The sequence below is a fragment of the Hylobates moloch genome, unplaced genomic scaffold (genome assembly GCF_009828535.3).
Source record: "Hylobates moloch isolate HMO894 unplaced genomic scaffold, HMol_V3 SCAFFOLD_18, whole genome shotgun sequence".
Classification (NCBI taxonomy): domain Eukaryota; kingdom Metazoa; phylum Chordata; class Mammalia; order Primates; family Hylobatidae; genus Hylobates; species Hylobates moloch.
Window position 1 is genome coordinate 30,273,666 of NW_026652293.1, and position 15,801 is coordinate 30,289,466.

Genomic DNA, 15,801 nt, shown 5'->3' on the forward strand with positions numbered 1-15,801 from the left:
TTATGAGGTACAGTTTCAAGGCTTTTCCTGATGGAGTAAGTTTCATTGCAAGAGAACAATGAATTAACCACTTCAATCTTTCTTTCTTTTTTCTTTTCTTAAGACAGGGTCTCATTCTATCAGCCAAGCTGGAGTGCAGTAGCATGATCTCTGTTTACTGCAGCCTCAAACTTCCAGACCCAAGCAACCCTCCCACCTCAGCATCCCAGGAAGCTGGCACTATAGGCACACACCATGAAGCCCAGCTAATTTTTTAATTTTTTGTAGAGGTGGGGTTTCACCATGTCGCGCAGGCTGGTCTCGAACTCCTGTGCTCAAGCAATCCACATGCCTTGGCCTCCCAAAGTGCTGGGATTACAGGCATGAGCCATTTTGCCCTGTCCCACTTTGATCTTTCTAATAAATGACTACTCAACTGTTAAGACTATAAATCAGCTTGATGAATAGTAAAGGATCTTAAATATTACATCTTTGGTATGCTGGGGACAGTTGGGCTTGTCAGAGAGTCTGTAGGCTGGGGACTCTTCCAATGGTACCCATTTTTTCATCTTCCTCAGAATAAAACCCAAAGTCATTCTGTGTCCTCTGAGGTCATATGTGATATGTCCTGCCCCACCTTTCCAACTCATCCTCCGCAGTTCTCTCCCCTCATCCTATCTGCTCCAGCCACTCTGGTCCCTCTGCTGTTTTCCAGACAATGAAGCAAACTCCACCTCCAAGCTCATCCCCACCTGAGGGTGCCTGCAATCACATGCCACCTCCCGCTCCTGCTTAGTTAGCCTCTATTCCTTTCCTTTGCTTTATGTTTTTTCTTATTACTTATCACCTCCTAACATAAGATTCATTATTTATTATTTGTCTCCCCCATAGAATATAAGTTTCATGACGGCAGGGACTTTGCATTATAGCAAGGCGTGGAACAGTGCCTGCCTCTTAATAGGCCCTCAGTAATATCTTTTTGAATGAATAAATGATACATGTTTTGTACTTATTTTATGAGGTTGAATCACTCACCTTTCTATATCTAAGTTTAAACATTAGTATGAAGAGAGAAGTTATACCTTATTAAATTACCCCTTAAGAGTGTTAGGAAAGGCTGGGCGCAGTGGCTCACACCTGTAATCCCAGTACTTTGGGAGGCCGATGTGGGCAGATCACCTGAGGTCAGAAGTTCGAGACTAGCCTGGCCAACATGGTGAAACCCTGTCTCTACTAAAAGTACAAAAATTAGCCAGGCGTGGTGGCACACACCTGTAATTCCAGCTACTTTGGAGGCTGAGGCAGGAGAATCACTTGAACCGAGGGAGCAGAGGTTGCAGTGAGCTGAGATCACACCACTGCACTCCTGCCTAGGTGAAAGAGCAAGACTCCACCTCAGAAAAAAAAAAGAGAGAATGTTAGGAAGATAATTAATGTTATTCAGATTTGACTTGCTGGAGGACAAACCATTCTAAAACTCAATTTTTTTATTTTATTGAAATAATCCCAAACCATACATTCATACAACTAAAATTAATATATAAAAAAATGGCATACAACTATAATAGAAACTGTGTAAGAAACAGTAAACCTCAAAATGAGATAATGCTGCTGGGCACAGTGGCTCATGCCTGTAATTCTAGCCCTTTGGGAGGACTAAGCGGGTGGACCACCTGAGGTCAGGAGTGAGACCCACCTGGCCAACATCGTGAAACCTGTTTCTTCTAAAAATACAAAAATTAGCTGGGCATGGTGCACATGCCTGTGGTTCCAATTACTTGGAAGCCTGAGGCAGGAGAATCACTTGAACTCAGGAGGTGGAACTTGCAGTGAGCGAAGATCGCGGCACTGCACTCCAGCCTGAATGACAGAGCAAGACTCCATCTCAAAAAAAAAAAAAATGGATAATGCTTCTGCTGATGTTTATAAATCATTCCTTATGTTTAGAGTGTGAAGATTAAGAAGGGAAGAGACTTGCACATAGACCAAGGGTGTTAATGGAAGGCAGAGAGAAAGTTCAAATCTTCAAGGCTGCTTTGCATTCAAGTTCTTGGTCTCATCGCAGGGAAAGTGTCCACAGAACCAGGCATTCCACAGTTCCATAAATTAAGGGTCATTTAATCAAAAATTCTGCTACACTTTAAATGTTTCTCCCCTCTAAAACTCATGTTGAAATTTAATTGCCATTGTAATGGTATTAAGAGGTATGACCCATAAGAGGTGATTAGGTATTAAACCACCCCCATGGCGTCAATTTAATTCTCTTTTTAAAAAGGGCTTTTAGGAGTGGGTTCTCTTTCTTGGCTCTTTCGCTCTTCTGCCATTTGAAGAAAGGTGTTCCTCCCTTCTGGGGGATGCAGCATTTAAGGCTCCATCTTGGAAGTGGTGACCCAGACCTTACCAGGCACCAAAACTGCCAGCACCTTGACCTTGAACTTCCCAGCCTCCAGAACTGTGAGAAATAAATTTCTGTTGTTTATAAATTACCCCATTTCAAGTATTCTGTTATAACTGCACAAAACAAACTGAGATGCCTTCACTGTCCCCTGGGAGACCCACATTCACCAATTTAGGCAGTTAAAAAGAGTCAGGGTAGTTTTTATTTCCTATATTTCACATTCATTTTTTTTGTGATGGGAAGGAAATTTTATGGCAGCAGGTGTTAACTAACTCACTTCAGTGTTTGCAAACTTCAAAAGCCATAAACTTATTTTTAAACTTTCCATCAGCTGGGATACATTTATCTGAAAGTAACAGAAATCTCAACTGAAAATGTTATTTATAGCTGGGCGCGGTGGCTCACGCCTGTAACCCCAGCACTTTGGGAGGCTGAGGTGGGCGGATCACGAGGTCAGGAGATCGAGACCATCCTGGCTAACATGGTGAAACCCTGTCTCTACTAAAAAATACAAAAAATTAGCTGGGCATGGTGGCGGATGCCTGTAGTCCCAGCTACTTGGGAGGCTGAGACAGAACAATGGCGTGAACCCAGGAGGTGGAGCTTGCAGTGAGCGGAGATCGTGCCACTGCACTCCAGCCTGGGCAACAGAGCAAGACTCCGTCTCAGAAAAAAAAAAAACTGGTATTTATAATAAGCACATTTATAGGCTTACATACAGAAAATTGAGGATGAGTGGAAAATAGTTAAATTACCCTGTAATTCAATAATATCATCAAGAATACAAGTTCTATGTTTCTCTTCCACCGTCCAATTCATCTGAAGTCTTGTTCCCCTCATAGTTGTAGACTGGGTGCCAGTAACAAACAAGATTGGACCCTTCTTTATTTTTGTAAACAGGAGAGATCAGACCCTTCTCCCTCAAACTCCAAACAAAAATCTTTCCTGATTGAGCCTATCATATGCCATCTCTGAACCTGTAATTATCACCAGGAAAAGTCTTCATGCTGATTAGTTTAAGCCTGGGTATCCTAATCACTGGCAAAAGGGATGGGATACTTATGATTGGCTTGGGTCAGAGGTCAGAAAACTATAGATGCAGGCCAAATCCTGCTTGCCAGATGTTGGGGGAAGTTTTATTAAAACACAGTTATGTCTTCCTTTACATATTGTCTATGGCTACTTTTACAACAATGGCAGAATTCAATAGCTCCAACAAAGACCATGAAGCCCCAAAAGGCTCTATTATTTGCTATCTGGCCCTTTACAGAAAAAGTTTGCCAAGCCCTGGTTTACCTTAACATGGGTCTACTTTGGACCTGTGTTTAATCCCCAAACTATGATACTGCTACACAGAGAGGGAAAGTTTGGACTCAGTGTGGATCTCTTCCCATGTCAACCTAAGGTTATTTTTTCTTTTGTTCTTTCCTAAGCAAAGCTGAAAAAGAACTGAGCACACAAACTTCAGAACAAAAGACTTTACTTTTGTAAGTCCATTGACTGATCTGCATTTCTCTCTTCCAGAGACATTGATCTGTGTTCCAGCCTTGGCTGTATGTTGTTTTGTTGGATTGATTTGAAGTTATTTGTTAATGCCATGGAACCGGACTACCCAAACCATCTGCCAGATCTTCAACCCACCAACAGTGGTAGATGGAATTCCCCAGAGTCCTGCTGCAGTCATGGAAGAAACATCATCCCTAAAACCAGGGCACTGCTTTGCAATGCCTGTCAGTCAGTCACAGGCAGAATGGCTCCTCTCCACATTCACAACAATGATTTTCTTTTTTTTTTTGAGATGTATTCCTGCTCTGTCAGCCCAGGCTGGAGTGCAATGGCACGATCTTGCCTCACTGCAACCTCCGCGTCCCAGGTTCAAGCGATTCTCCTGCCTTAGCCTCCCAAGTAGCTGGGATTACAGGCATGCACCACTATGCCCTGCTAATTTTTGTATTTTTAGTAGAAATGGGGTTTTGCCATGTTGGCCAGGCTGGTCTCTAATGCCTGACCTCAGGTGATCCGCCCACCTTGGCCTCCCAAAGTGCTGGGATCACAGACGTGAGCCACTGCACCCAGCCTCACATCAATGATTTTCCAGGTAAGTGATTTCCTGTCCAAACAGCAATCTGAACTTTCTTTTAAAAATAGCTTTTCTCATTTACTTGTATTATGACAAACGCAATGGATGTCCATTGTGGAAACATTAGAAACACAGATAACAACAACAACAACAAAAAATTGTCACCATCCCACACTCCCAGGGAACTTTAAAAGCAAACAATGTGTTCCGGAGGTGAAGTCTTCCCTCCAAGTGGTCTGAACTAGCTTTGACTTTTCCAGCAGGAAGTCATCATGGAAGATTTCATTTTTTAACCCCCTATATTTATGAAGTTACTGAATGGGCCTATTCTTTGACTAGCCTTTCTGAGAGTCTTTATGAAATTGTGAACTTTCTAACTGTTTAAAGAAATTTATGGAAAAGGGCAGGGTTTGAGAAGTTGCTATTTTGAATAACTTATTGTTATGTACATCTTTTTTTTTTTATTATGCTTTAGGTTTTAGGGTACATGTGCACAATGTGCAGGTTTGTTACATATGTATCCATGTGCCATGTTGATTTCCTGCACCCATTAGCTCGTCATTTAGCATTAGGTGTACATCTTTTAGAGTCTTATGTACATCTCTTTCAAACATGAAAGAGAACCTATTTCTCTTCATTTGGACTAGTACATCCAATTCCACCTCGTTTTGTAAATAAAAGGGAGCCAACTTTTCTGAAATGTAGGGTTGAGAAAGTATGCTCAGCTTCACAAATCCTCACCTAGGCACACCTGTGGGTTTACTAATGCTCATTATCGAAACCACTTGAAAATGCCCCAATGCTGGTTTGTTTCCAAGACATCAAATAGGAACAACATTAGTTTTCGGGCTAGAATTGACTATAGGATGGGATTCAGTATCATCCAGGTCCTGCGGTGATCGGAGTGTAGGATGTGGGCCAACACTGTCATTTTAACCAGGCCTTACTTCATAGAGTGGCACGTTTCCCCTGCTCCAAGCACCCACCCTCACATCTATTATTTCTTTTTTTTGTTTTTTTTTTGTTTGTTTGTTTGTTTGTTTTTGGAGATGGAGTCTGGCTCTGTCGCCCAGGCTGGAGTGCAGTGGCTCGATGTCTGCTCACTGCAAGCTCCGCCTCCCGGGTTCACACCATTCTCCTGCCTCAGCCTCCCGAATAGCTGGGACTACAGGCGCCCGCCACCGCGCCCGGCTAATTTTTTTTTGTATTTTTAGTAGAGACAGGGTTTCACTGTGTTAGCCAGGATGGTCTCGATCTCCTGACCTCGTGATCCGCCCGCCTTGGCCTTCCAAAGTGCTGGGATTACAGGCGTGAGCCACCGCGCCCGGCCCACATCTATTATTTCTTGATGGAGTCTACACAGTGCAGCTGACACCATGGGTTGCAGTAAACTTGACCATTCTTAGACTAAGGATAATCCTGCTTAAAGAAAGTATGAGCCTCTGAATACCTGGAAGAGAAGTGAATGAGGGAGGGAAGTAGACCAATGACAAAGGTTAAAAGCACACTGGCTCTGGGGCCCAGGCTCTCTGAATTTGAATCCCAGCTCCATCCTTACAGGCAAGGGATCTTGGGCAAGGTCCTTAACTTCTCTAGGTCTCATTTTCTTCATGGATACAGTAATGCTAATAGAACCCTCCTATTTCATAGTGTTGGCTGCTGTGAAGGAGAAAGGCAATACATGGGCTACATATTACATAATACTATGTAAGTATTAGCCCTATCATTATGGGGGCAGAGCGGGGGAAGGGGGAAGCACATCCAGAATGAGGAAGCTGGGAGCTCTGAAACATACTTCTCTTCACAACATCGCCTGCTGCATAATCCATATTTACAGGGTTCCAACTACCCAGAACTGCACAATTCATGATTAGACTTTCTGCATCAGGCTGACTCTGTGAAAGCAGGGGTGGCAGGGTGGGGGGGGTGGGTGGAGTGTTCTCTTTCAGTCAAGTAATTTTTTCCTTAAACAGATTTTTTTTTTTTTTGCACAGCTATAAATTTACAGAAGATTGAGAATATAATGGAATTCCCATAGATGGTACATTCAGTTTCCCCTATTACTAGGGGAATTACTAGCATCCCACATTAGGAAGGTACATTTGTTACCATTAACAGACCAATATTGGCACATTATTATTATTAAAGTTCATATTCTCGGCCGGACGTGGTGGCTCACACCTGTAATCCAGCACTTTGGGAGGCCAAGGTGGGTGGATCACGAGGTCAGGAGTTCAAGACCAGCCTGGCCAACGTGGTGAAACCCCGTCTCTACTAAAAATACAAAAATTAGGCGGGCGTGGTGATGCGCAACTGTAGTCCCAGCTACTCGGGAGGCTGAGGCAGAGAATTGTTTGAACCCGGGAGGCGGAGGTTGTGGTGAGCCGAGATTGTGCCGCTACACTCCAGCCTGGGCAACAGAGCGAGAGTCCATCTCAAAATAAATAAATAAATAAAGTAAATAAATAAAGTTCATATTCTCTTCATATGTTCTTCAGTTTTTACCCAATGTCCTTTTTCTGTTCCGGGGTTCCATCCAGGATATCACATTACACTTGGTTGTCACCTTAGACTCCTCGTGGCTGTGACAGTTTCTCAGACTGTCCGTATTTTTGACGGCCTTGATAGTTTGGAGGAGTAATGGGCAGGCGTTTTGTAGAACATCCTCAATTGAGGTTTGTCTGATGTTTTTCTCATGATTATAATAGAACGGGGTTACTGGTTTTGGCGAGGAAGACCACAGAGGCAAGTGCCATTTTCATTTCATTTCATTTCATTTCATTTCATTTCATTTCATTGACACATTTCATTGTGTCAAGAGTACACGCTGTCAGCGTGACTTCTCACTGTTGGGGTTACCCTGGAGCCCCTGGGTGAAGTAGAGTTTGTCGTGTTGCCCATGGTAACTCTCCCCGCCCTTTTCAATACTGTGCTCTGAGAGGAAGTCGCTATGTGCTGCCCACACTTAAGGAGTGTGAGTTATCCTGCACCTCCTTGAGGGCAGAATATCTACATAAATCATTTGTAGTTCTTCTGTACGGGAGATTTGTCTTTTCTCCTCAAGTAATTTTTCCTATCTAGTCTTTGCTTGAATGAATTATTTTATTTTCACTGAACACCAACTAAAAAATAGTCTAAAGCCAATTCCCTCAAATCGATGGAATTTTCTGTAATTAAGTATTAGTATTTGGAGTGTTCTTAAGCCTGGGCATGGGGGAAATATGACAAAAACAAGGTTTCTAAAACCTGACTTAATCTTCTAGTTGAGTGTCACAGTGGGCAGATCCGGAATTAGTAATTCCTTGCTAACCCTATACGGAAAGGCCCGAAAATGAATAAGGACTTAAAAATAAAATGAGTGGGATGGTCAAAACCAATATAAATGAATTGCTGTGAGCCAAATGGAAAAGCATCCTTTGGCAAGTTTCAACCAGTTACCTCTGCATGCCCTGAGAATGTGCTTTCGGTGTTCCAGGCCACTGGGCACCCTTTGCAGGCATGCATCTTGCCCCTCCTCCAAAAGGAGGCAATCTCCTAAAACATGCCTCTCCTAAGACACACATGTTCAGACTGTCCTAGCATTAACATGCTCTTAAAAATCACACACATACACACACCCTTTTATTATTATTATTATTATTATTATTTTTAGAATAAAAGCCATGTCTTACTTAGAATAATTTGCTGGCTAACCAAAAATCCACTTGAACTTTTCCTTGGAGAGACTCCTTCTTTGTAAAACTAAAAAGCATATGCTTTGGGGTTGCTCATTTGAAAGAAAATGGGAGAAGATTATTGTTGGATCAGCCTGTAGTTTTTACATCTGTTTGGTCAGATCAAAATTAGCCACCATTATCTTCACTCCATCAGTATATTTTTTTTCTCTGAAAGCAATTCAAACTTTGTTCCCAAAGCATGAACTTACAGACATAGGCTAGTGTTGTACATTTCTCCAAAGTTTGCCTCCAGAAGGAAAGACCTCTAATGTGCCAGCAGGTTCCTTGCACCCGCCCCCACCTTGGGTCGGGCACAGCCCAGTTGCAGCATTCCATGGCTCTGACACATCTTCTTGGAAACCCACCCATTGCCTGGTATATAGCAACCTGCATTCCCCAGTGGTAGAGGCCTTGATTCCTGTCTTATCCTGTTCTTCTGTGCTTTCACACACATCTGAGGACAGGCCTTCATTTTGATCTGTTATCTCAGGCCATTAAAATGAGCAGAAGGAAAAAAGTCCTTGAACAGCTCCAGTGTAATTGTGGTGAAGATTCTTAAAAAGAATTATCATGGCCATTTCAGAGCCTCCTCAGTTTCCCCATTTCCTATAAATGCAGCAAATGGAGAACTGCCTTCATCACACAGAAAGTTCAGGGAAGAAGATGCTGGGGTTGCAAGTGGTTTCTGGCCAACTATACCCCTGCTAACAGTATTTTTCTGAAGTATGGCACTTCATTTCCAGATTAGGCACACTCACACCTTCATTTAACAAATTAGGTGTCCTCAATGTGTCACCCACTATCTAAAGCGTGATTATTATGATCTTTCTGGAAGATTTTGGATCTCGTTCATTCTTAACCATTATTTTTATTCAGCACTATAGTTAATACAGACAGTATAAGTCAAAGTTTTGCTCACCCTTTGCTCACTTGGAAATTTTGGAAATCTTTGTTTTTTTTTTTAAATGAGATTATTGATATGAGGTTATTTTCTTGAGATATTTTTCTTTTAATTAACTCAATTGCTCAGTGAGGGGAGTGGGGGTGGGATCCAGTCAATCTAAGGGCTTTGATTAATGTTTTATAGGTATGTAGTTTCCAAATTCTTTGCCTGCAGAGGTACACTAAAAGAAAGCTAGTTTGCAGAATGCACATGCAACCACGAAAGGAAATACAGTAATCTGATATTTGGTTAGAGTAAATCAGATATCCCTATCTAAACCATTGGCTTTACAAAAATTACTCAAGTGTACCTCATCAACCCCAAGCACATATGCTAGTGTTCATGTGGGACTCAAACCCACCCTTTTGTATCAGGGAGTCTCATCAAGTGTCCATCATGTGTCTGTGTGCAGGATGCAAAGAGCCAGGGCATCCATGAGTCACGATGTGTCATTCATGGCCTATGGGCTGACAAAGTGAATAAATATTTCATTAGGCTTTATTTGAGAAATAAAACTTCAGGACAATGTACTGAAGTGGCTTCAACTGGGACAGGATTGAAAGAGAGAAAAGTGTGATTACTTAACCAAATAAATTCTGTAGTAAAACACCTACTTCAGCTACTCACTACTGTGATCACATCTAGATGGTGCCATTTCAATCACCTGTACTTCTTCCACAACCTCAGTTTCAAGCACCCCCATCTCTAATCACCACCTTTGATTCTTGAAGCTCAGTCTCTCGAGTGCCCAGACTTTAATAATATCTCAACCCTCTGGAGCCTACGATCCATTGAACCTGCCACCTTTGCACTTCTCCCACCTTCCTTTACCATCATAGCCCTCCTAACCCATTTTAAATTCCATGGTCAGTCATTAGAGTCCGTCCTTCACACACACCCACAACTTACCACCTCACTTTGAATTCATGTTCATTAACTTCAAGGAGTTCTTAATACTACCTGGCCATCAGATCCATTTCCCCAGTCCATTGGCTCTTCTGTTCTCCTCAAAGACCGTTTCACACTTTTCCTTTTTCTTCAAACCTTCCACTCTTCCTCCCTCATGTCACTCTGCTAATGATTTATTTCCTAAGACACACAAAAAAACAGAAGTACTCAGGGCCGGGCGCGGTGGCTTACACTTGTAATCCCAGCACTTTGGGAGGCCGAGGCGGGCGGATCACGAGGTCAGGAGATCGAGACCACGGTGAAACCCTGTCTCTACTAAAAAATACAAAAAATTAGTCAGGCATGGTGGCGGGCGCCTGTAGTCCCAGCTACTCGGAGAGGCTGAGGCAGGAGAATGGCTTGAACCCGGGAGGCGGAGCTTGCAGTGAGCCGAGATTGTGCCACTGCACTCCAGCCTGGGCGACAGAGCGAGACTCTGTCTCAAAAAAAAAAAAAAAAAAGAAGTACTCAGAAGAGAACTTCTACCACATACTTCTACAGCCACATCCCACAATTTGCCTACCCTCCCCACCATCACATATCCCATCTCAGGCCAACAGGAGGGTTCTTCCCTTGCCCTCATCAAGGACCGCACTCAGGGATTCTCTACCTGCGTCGTTGGTTTTTTTCTTTCTGCCTGCCTACAAACATGCTCTTGGTTTTTCCCATCTCAAAAAAACAAAACAACTGCCTTGAACCCATGCTATACTTTAGCTTCTGCCCTATTTTTCTGCTCCCCTTTAGAGCAATACAAAAGTTGTTAATACTCTCCCCAGTTTCTGTTCTCCTAGTCTCTCTTGAAACTACTGCAATTAGGTTTCAAGAAATCTCTCCATGGCAATTAGGTTTTTGCCTCCATTTTTCCAATGAAACTGCCTATACCCAGGTCTCCAGGGCCTTCCATGTTGTAAACTCAATGGCCAATTCTCAGCCATAATCTTCTTGGCTCTGACAGCATCATTTAACATAACTGATCATTTCTTTCTCCTTAAAACATTTTCTTTTCTTGGTTTCCAAGACATTGTGCTCGTAAGGCTTTTCTCCATGAGGCATCTCCTTCTCAGTCTACTTTGCTGAATCCTTTTCTCTCGACCTCTTAACATAGAAGTGCCCCTTAATGTGGAAGAAGCCACTGGAAGCTCAGGCCTTGAATCTCTTTTATGTCTATGCTCACTCTTTTGATTTTCCCACTTAGTTTCAAAGCTTTAAGCATATATGCTGATGACTTTCAAATTTATGTCTTCAGCCTGCTTGCACAGCTGTCCTGAACACTATGCTCAGGTACCTAACTGCATAATCGAAATCTCCATTTAGATGGGTAATTAATATCACCAGTGTAATACATGCAGAGCTGAACTCCTGATGTTCTGTCCCCCTAGACCTCTTCTGCCTCAGTCTTCCATACCCTTGTTCAGTCCAAGAATCTTGAAGTCATTCTTGACTCTTTTCTTTCACAGCAAATCTTGCTGTCTTAATCTACCTTCAGATCATAATCAGAATTGGATCACTTCTCATCAACCTCCACTGTAATCACGTTGATTCAAGCCCCCCTTGTCTTTTGCATGGATTATTGTCATTGCATCCCATCTCCTCTCCCTACTTTTGCCCTTGTCCCACTTTGGTCTACCTTAACACAACTGCCAGGAAATTCCTATTATAGTGTGACTCAGGTCATGTCATTCCTTGTTATAGAGGCATCCAGTGGCATTCTATCTCATTCTGAGTAAAAGCCAAAGTCTTTGGAATGGCCTCAAAAGCCAGTACTATGTGTCCTGCCCCACCTCCCACCCCATGGGTCTCACTGTCCTCCTTCTCACACAGCCCCAGCCACAGGACCTCTTCCACTGCAGGACCTTTGCCCTTGCTGGTGCCTCTGCTTAGAATGTGCTTTCTCTAGATATCTATGTGGGTCCAGTCTTCAATTAAATGCCATTTTCTTAAAGAGGCTTTCTCTGCCATCTTGTATACATTTACAAGCTCACCCTGCCCCCAAAGATGTTCTCTCTCTCTTCCCAGCTTTATTTTTCTTCATAGAACTTTCTCCCCTGGCTGGGCGTGGTGGCTCACGCCTGTAATCCCAGCACTTTGGGGGGCCAAGGTGGGCGGATCATGAGGTCAGGAGATCAAGACCATCCTGGCTAACATGGTGAAACCCCGTCTCTACTAAAAATACAAAAATTAGCCAGGCATGGTGGCGGGTGCCTGTAGTCCCAGTTACTCAGGAGGCTGAGGCAGGAGAATCGCTTGAACCTGGGAGATAGAGGTTGCAGTCGGCTGGGATCGCGCCACTGCACTCCAGCCTGAGCGACAGAGTGAGACTCGGTCTCAAAAAAAAAAAAAAAAAAAAGAGTTTAGATCTTTCAACTTACTGAAATAGCATTGTTTTGGTTGTTGTTGCTGTTTTGTTTTGTTTTCATAAAAATAAACCTAGCACCAAGTCCTGGCTGAAAAGTCACGGTCTATGTCCTTGCTGTTCAGTTTGTGTTCTGTTTGGAGCAGGCTCGGGTCTGAGAACAACCCCAAAACTACCATTTCTGATATGCAATTTGATGAGGATGGAGGCGGATAGAATTCTCTTTTAAGAAGTGATCTTGGCCGGGCGTGGTGGCTCACGCCTGTAATCCCAGCACTTTGGGAGGTCCAGGCGGGCGGATCGTGAGGTCAGGAGATGGAGAGCATCCTGGCTAACATGGTGAAACCCCGTCTCTACTAAAAATACAAAAAAAAAAATTAGCTAGGCGAGGTGGCGGGCGCCTGTAGTCCCAGCTACTCGGGAGGCTGAGGCAGGAGAAAGGCGTGAACCTGGGAGGCGGAGTTTGCAGTAAGCCGAGATCGTGCCACTGCACTCCGGCCTGGGCGACACAGCAAGACTCCGTCTCAAAAAAAAAGAAAAAAAACAAAGAAGTGATCTTTAAGAACTGAGCTTTGTCTCTTCCATTTTGAGACTAAAAGGCTTAACTAAAAAGATAGTGAAGGCTCCACCCAGTCAAGCCATTCGTAGTCGCCCGGTGAACACATGACTCAGGCGCTCTTTCTTCCTTTGGCAAAAGTCTGATTCTGTAGCCTCTAGCCATGTTCTGGAGGCGGGACACTCCCCCTGGGAGCCACACCCGCCTTCATCATGCAGTGAGCACACCAAACAGGTTCGCCTGGCTAGACGGTGGCTGAGGTGTCTGCGGCAGAGGGAAGTACAGTCATGCACACGCCCAGTGACGGAGCCACCGATGGACACCTCCACATGAAGGAAGCAATTGCTCTGCTCTCCCCTGGCTTAAAATAAACAGAGTAACTGCACAAAGGTGGATTTCCTGTGCGAGGAGAGCAGGGCTCAGGGACCCCTTCCCAGCCCTGTGCTTGCTTTTGAAATCCTATATTCTTTTTTTTTTTTTTTTAAAGAGGACTTCCAAATTGTACAAGCTTCAGGCCCCACAAAAACTGAGTTTGCCATGACTATACTAAATTTTGTATACTGTTTCATATACTTACCCATTTACGTGAAGTACTTTATAAGGTAGTGTTGTTCCCATTTACAGGAAACACAGGCAAGGTTGAGAGATTTAACCTGAGGTCACACACCTAAATTGTCCACGAACAGTGGCCGCCACTCAGTAGGGCCTAAGGTTTACTTGAACTTGTTTTGATGTCTTTAGATATATTTACTGGTTGTCCGATTTCAAATGCATCTCCCACGTTAAAAGACTTGGCTCGTTTTTATTTTATGCTCATGAAACCATGCAGAACAAACGTGCCAAGTCCTAGCAGTAGAGAGTAATGATGAACCCCAGGAAGCCCAGTCCATTCCACCATCTCTCAGCCTGTTCACATCTATGAAGAGAAATTGCCATTTAGGCCTGTAATCCCAGCTGCCCAGGAGACTGAAGCAGGAGAATCACTGGAACCCAGGAGGCAGAGGCTGCAGTGAGCCAAGATTGGGCCACTGCACTCCAACCTGTGTGACAGAGGGAGACTCCGTCTCAAAAAAAAAAAAAAAAAAAAAAAAATTGGCATTTAGAAAATCTTGTGAAAAGTAGAGAAAACAATGGGAACTAAAATACTTAAGTTTTTAAAAATCAGTATCAGTTGTATCACTCTCCACCTAGTTTTTCAGAAGGCTTTTGTCCTCCATAGATGGAACATCTTGATTAATTAACCAAGTCAATGTTTATATAATACTTAGAGTATCTCAGTATCTTAAGAAACTCAGAGAAGAGTTAACATTCATTGTTTCTAACTCTGTGATGAGCACAGACACATTCTGAACTTCTCTCTTCCTAATTCAAAGAGGTTGCAACCTGTTTCCTAGCAAGGGCAGCTGAAAGTAAACATAATGTCTGGCCGAGTCCAACATGCAGACGCATAGGATATACAAATGGCGAAAGCTAACACCGGGGGAAAATTGTTAAGAACCAGTACACTAGTTACTAGATATATTAGGTGTGATGAATCACTTGGGTGAGGGACTTATTAAACCCAGACTGTTCTCCATCCTTCCACCCCTACTGTCTGATTCAGTCGGGCTAGGGTGGGGTTTGACAATGCCTTTCTAAGAGATTCCCGGGCAAGACAGATGTTGCTGGGCCCAGAGCTTCACTTTGAGAACTACCACTCTTGGAGATGTTCTGCAGTCCGCAATTCCGTGCAAATACAAACTTGGTCTTATTACATATTCAACCCACATAAAGGTCAGTGCAAGGGCATAATAAAGCCTTCAATAGTTTTTGACAGACCTTCCTTAGAATTTAATAAGACACCAGTAGACTACCATTGGTATGCTTTTGATGTCAACATGGTAAGATCTTTATACTTTGGGCCCTGATTAATGACTAGGCACTTCTTTAAAGCCTCAAATAAGCAACGAGAGCTTGAAATAACCAAAAACTTGCTATGTTGTCATTGGTTTTTGTGTGTGTGTGTGGTTTTTTGTTTGTTTGTTTTTTGAGACCGAGTCTCACTCTGTCACCCAGGCTGGAGTGCAGTGACACGATCTCTGCTCACTGCAACCTCCGCCTCCCAGGCTGAAGTGATTCTTCTGCCTCAACCTCCCAAGTAGCTGGGACTACAGTTGCCCGCCACCACGCCTGGCCAATTTTTTGTATTTTTAGTAGAGATGGGGTTTCACCATGTTGGCCAGACTGGTCTCAAACTCCTGACCTCAGGTGATCCACCTGCCTTGGCCTCCCAAAGTGCTGGGATTACAGGGGTGAGCCACTGTGCCTGGCCGTCATTGGTTTTATGAGGACAACATCACATTACAAGAGTGGCCAACAATGATCAGCCAAACGCTAGAACATGGACAATGAGCATAGGGAGCATAAGAGTTCTCTCTGGGAATAGAGACCACAGGGCTTGGCCTCCAGGACATCAATACACAGAGAGGAATGGATGAAAGGAAAACCAGAAAAACTCAACTTCTCAGTGGCATATCACTGAATCTCTGTCCATGCATTTTCATATCTGGATCAATGTCCCCAAGCTCATTTTCTAGATTATATTCTCTCCAATACAGCTAAAAATACACCCTTTCATACAAATATAATTTGTCCTTCAAAGGCTTCTCATAATGAACAGTCCTGAGCATTCATTATATATACATCGATTAGATAGATATAAATATAGATATATTTCCCTGTGTATTTTTAAATTAACATGCTCATGTATTTCTATTTTATGAAAATACATCTTCCTCTATTTTTGTGTGTATAGTAGTCTCCAGTTATCCATGGGTTTGCTTTCTGTG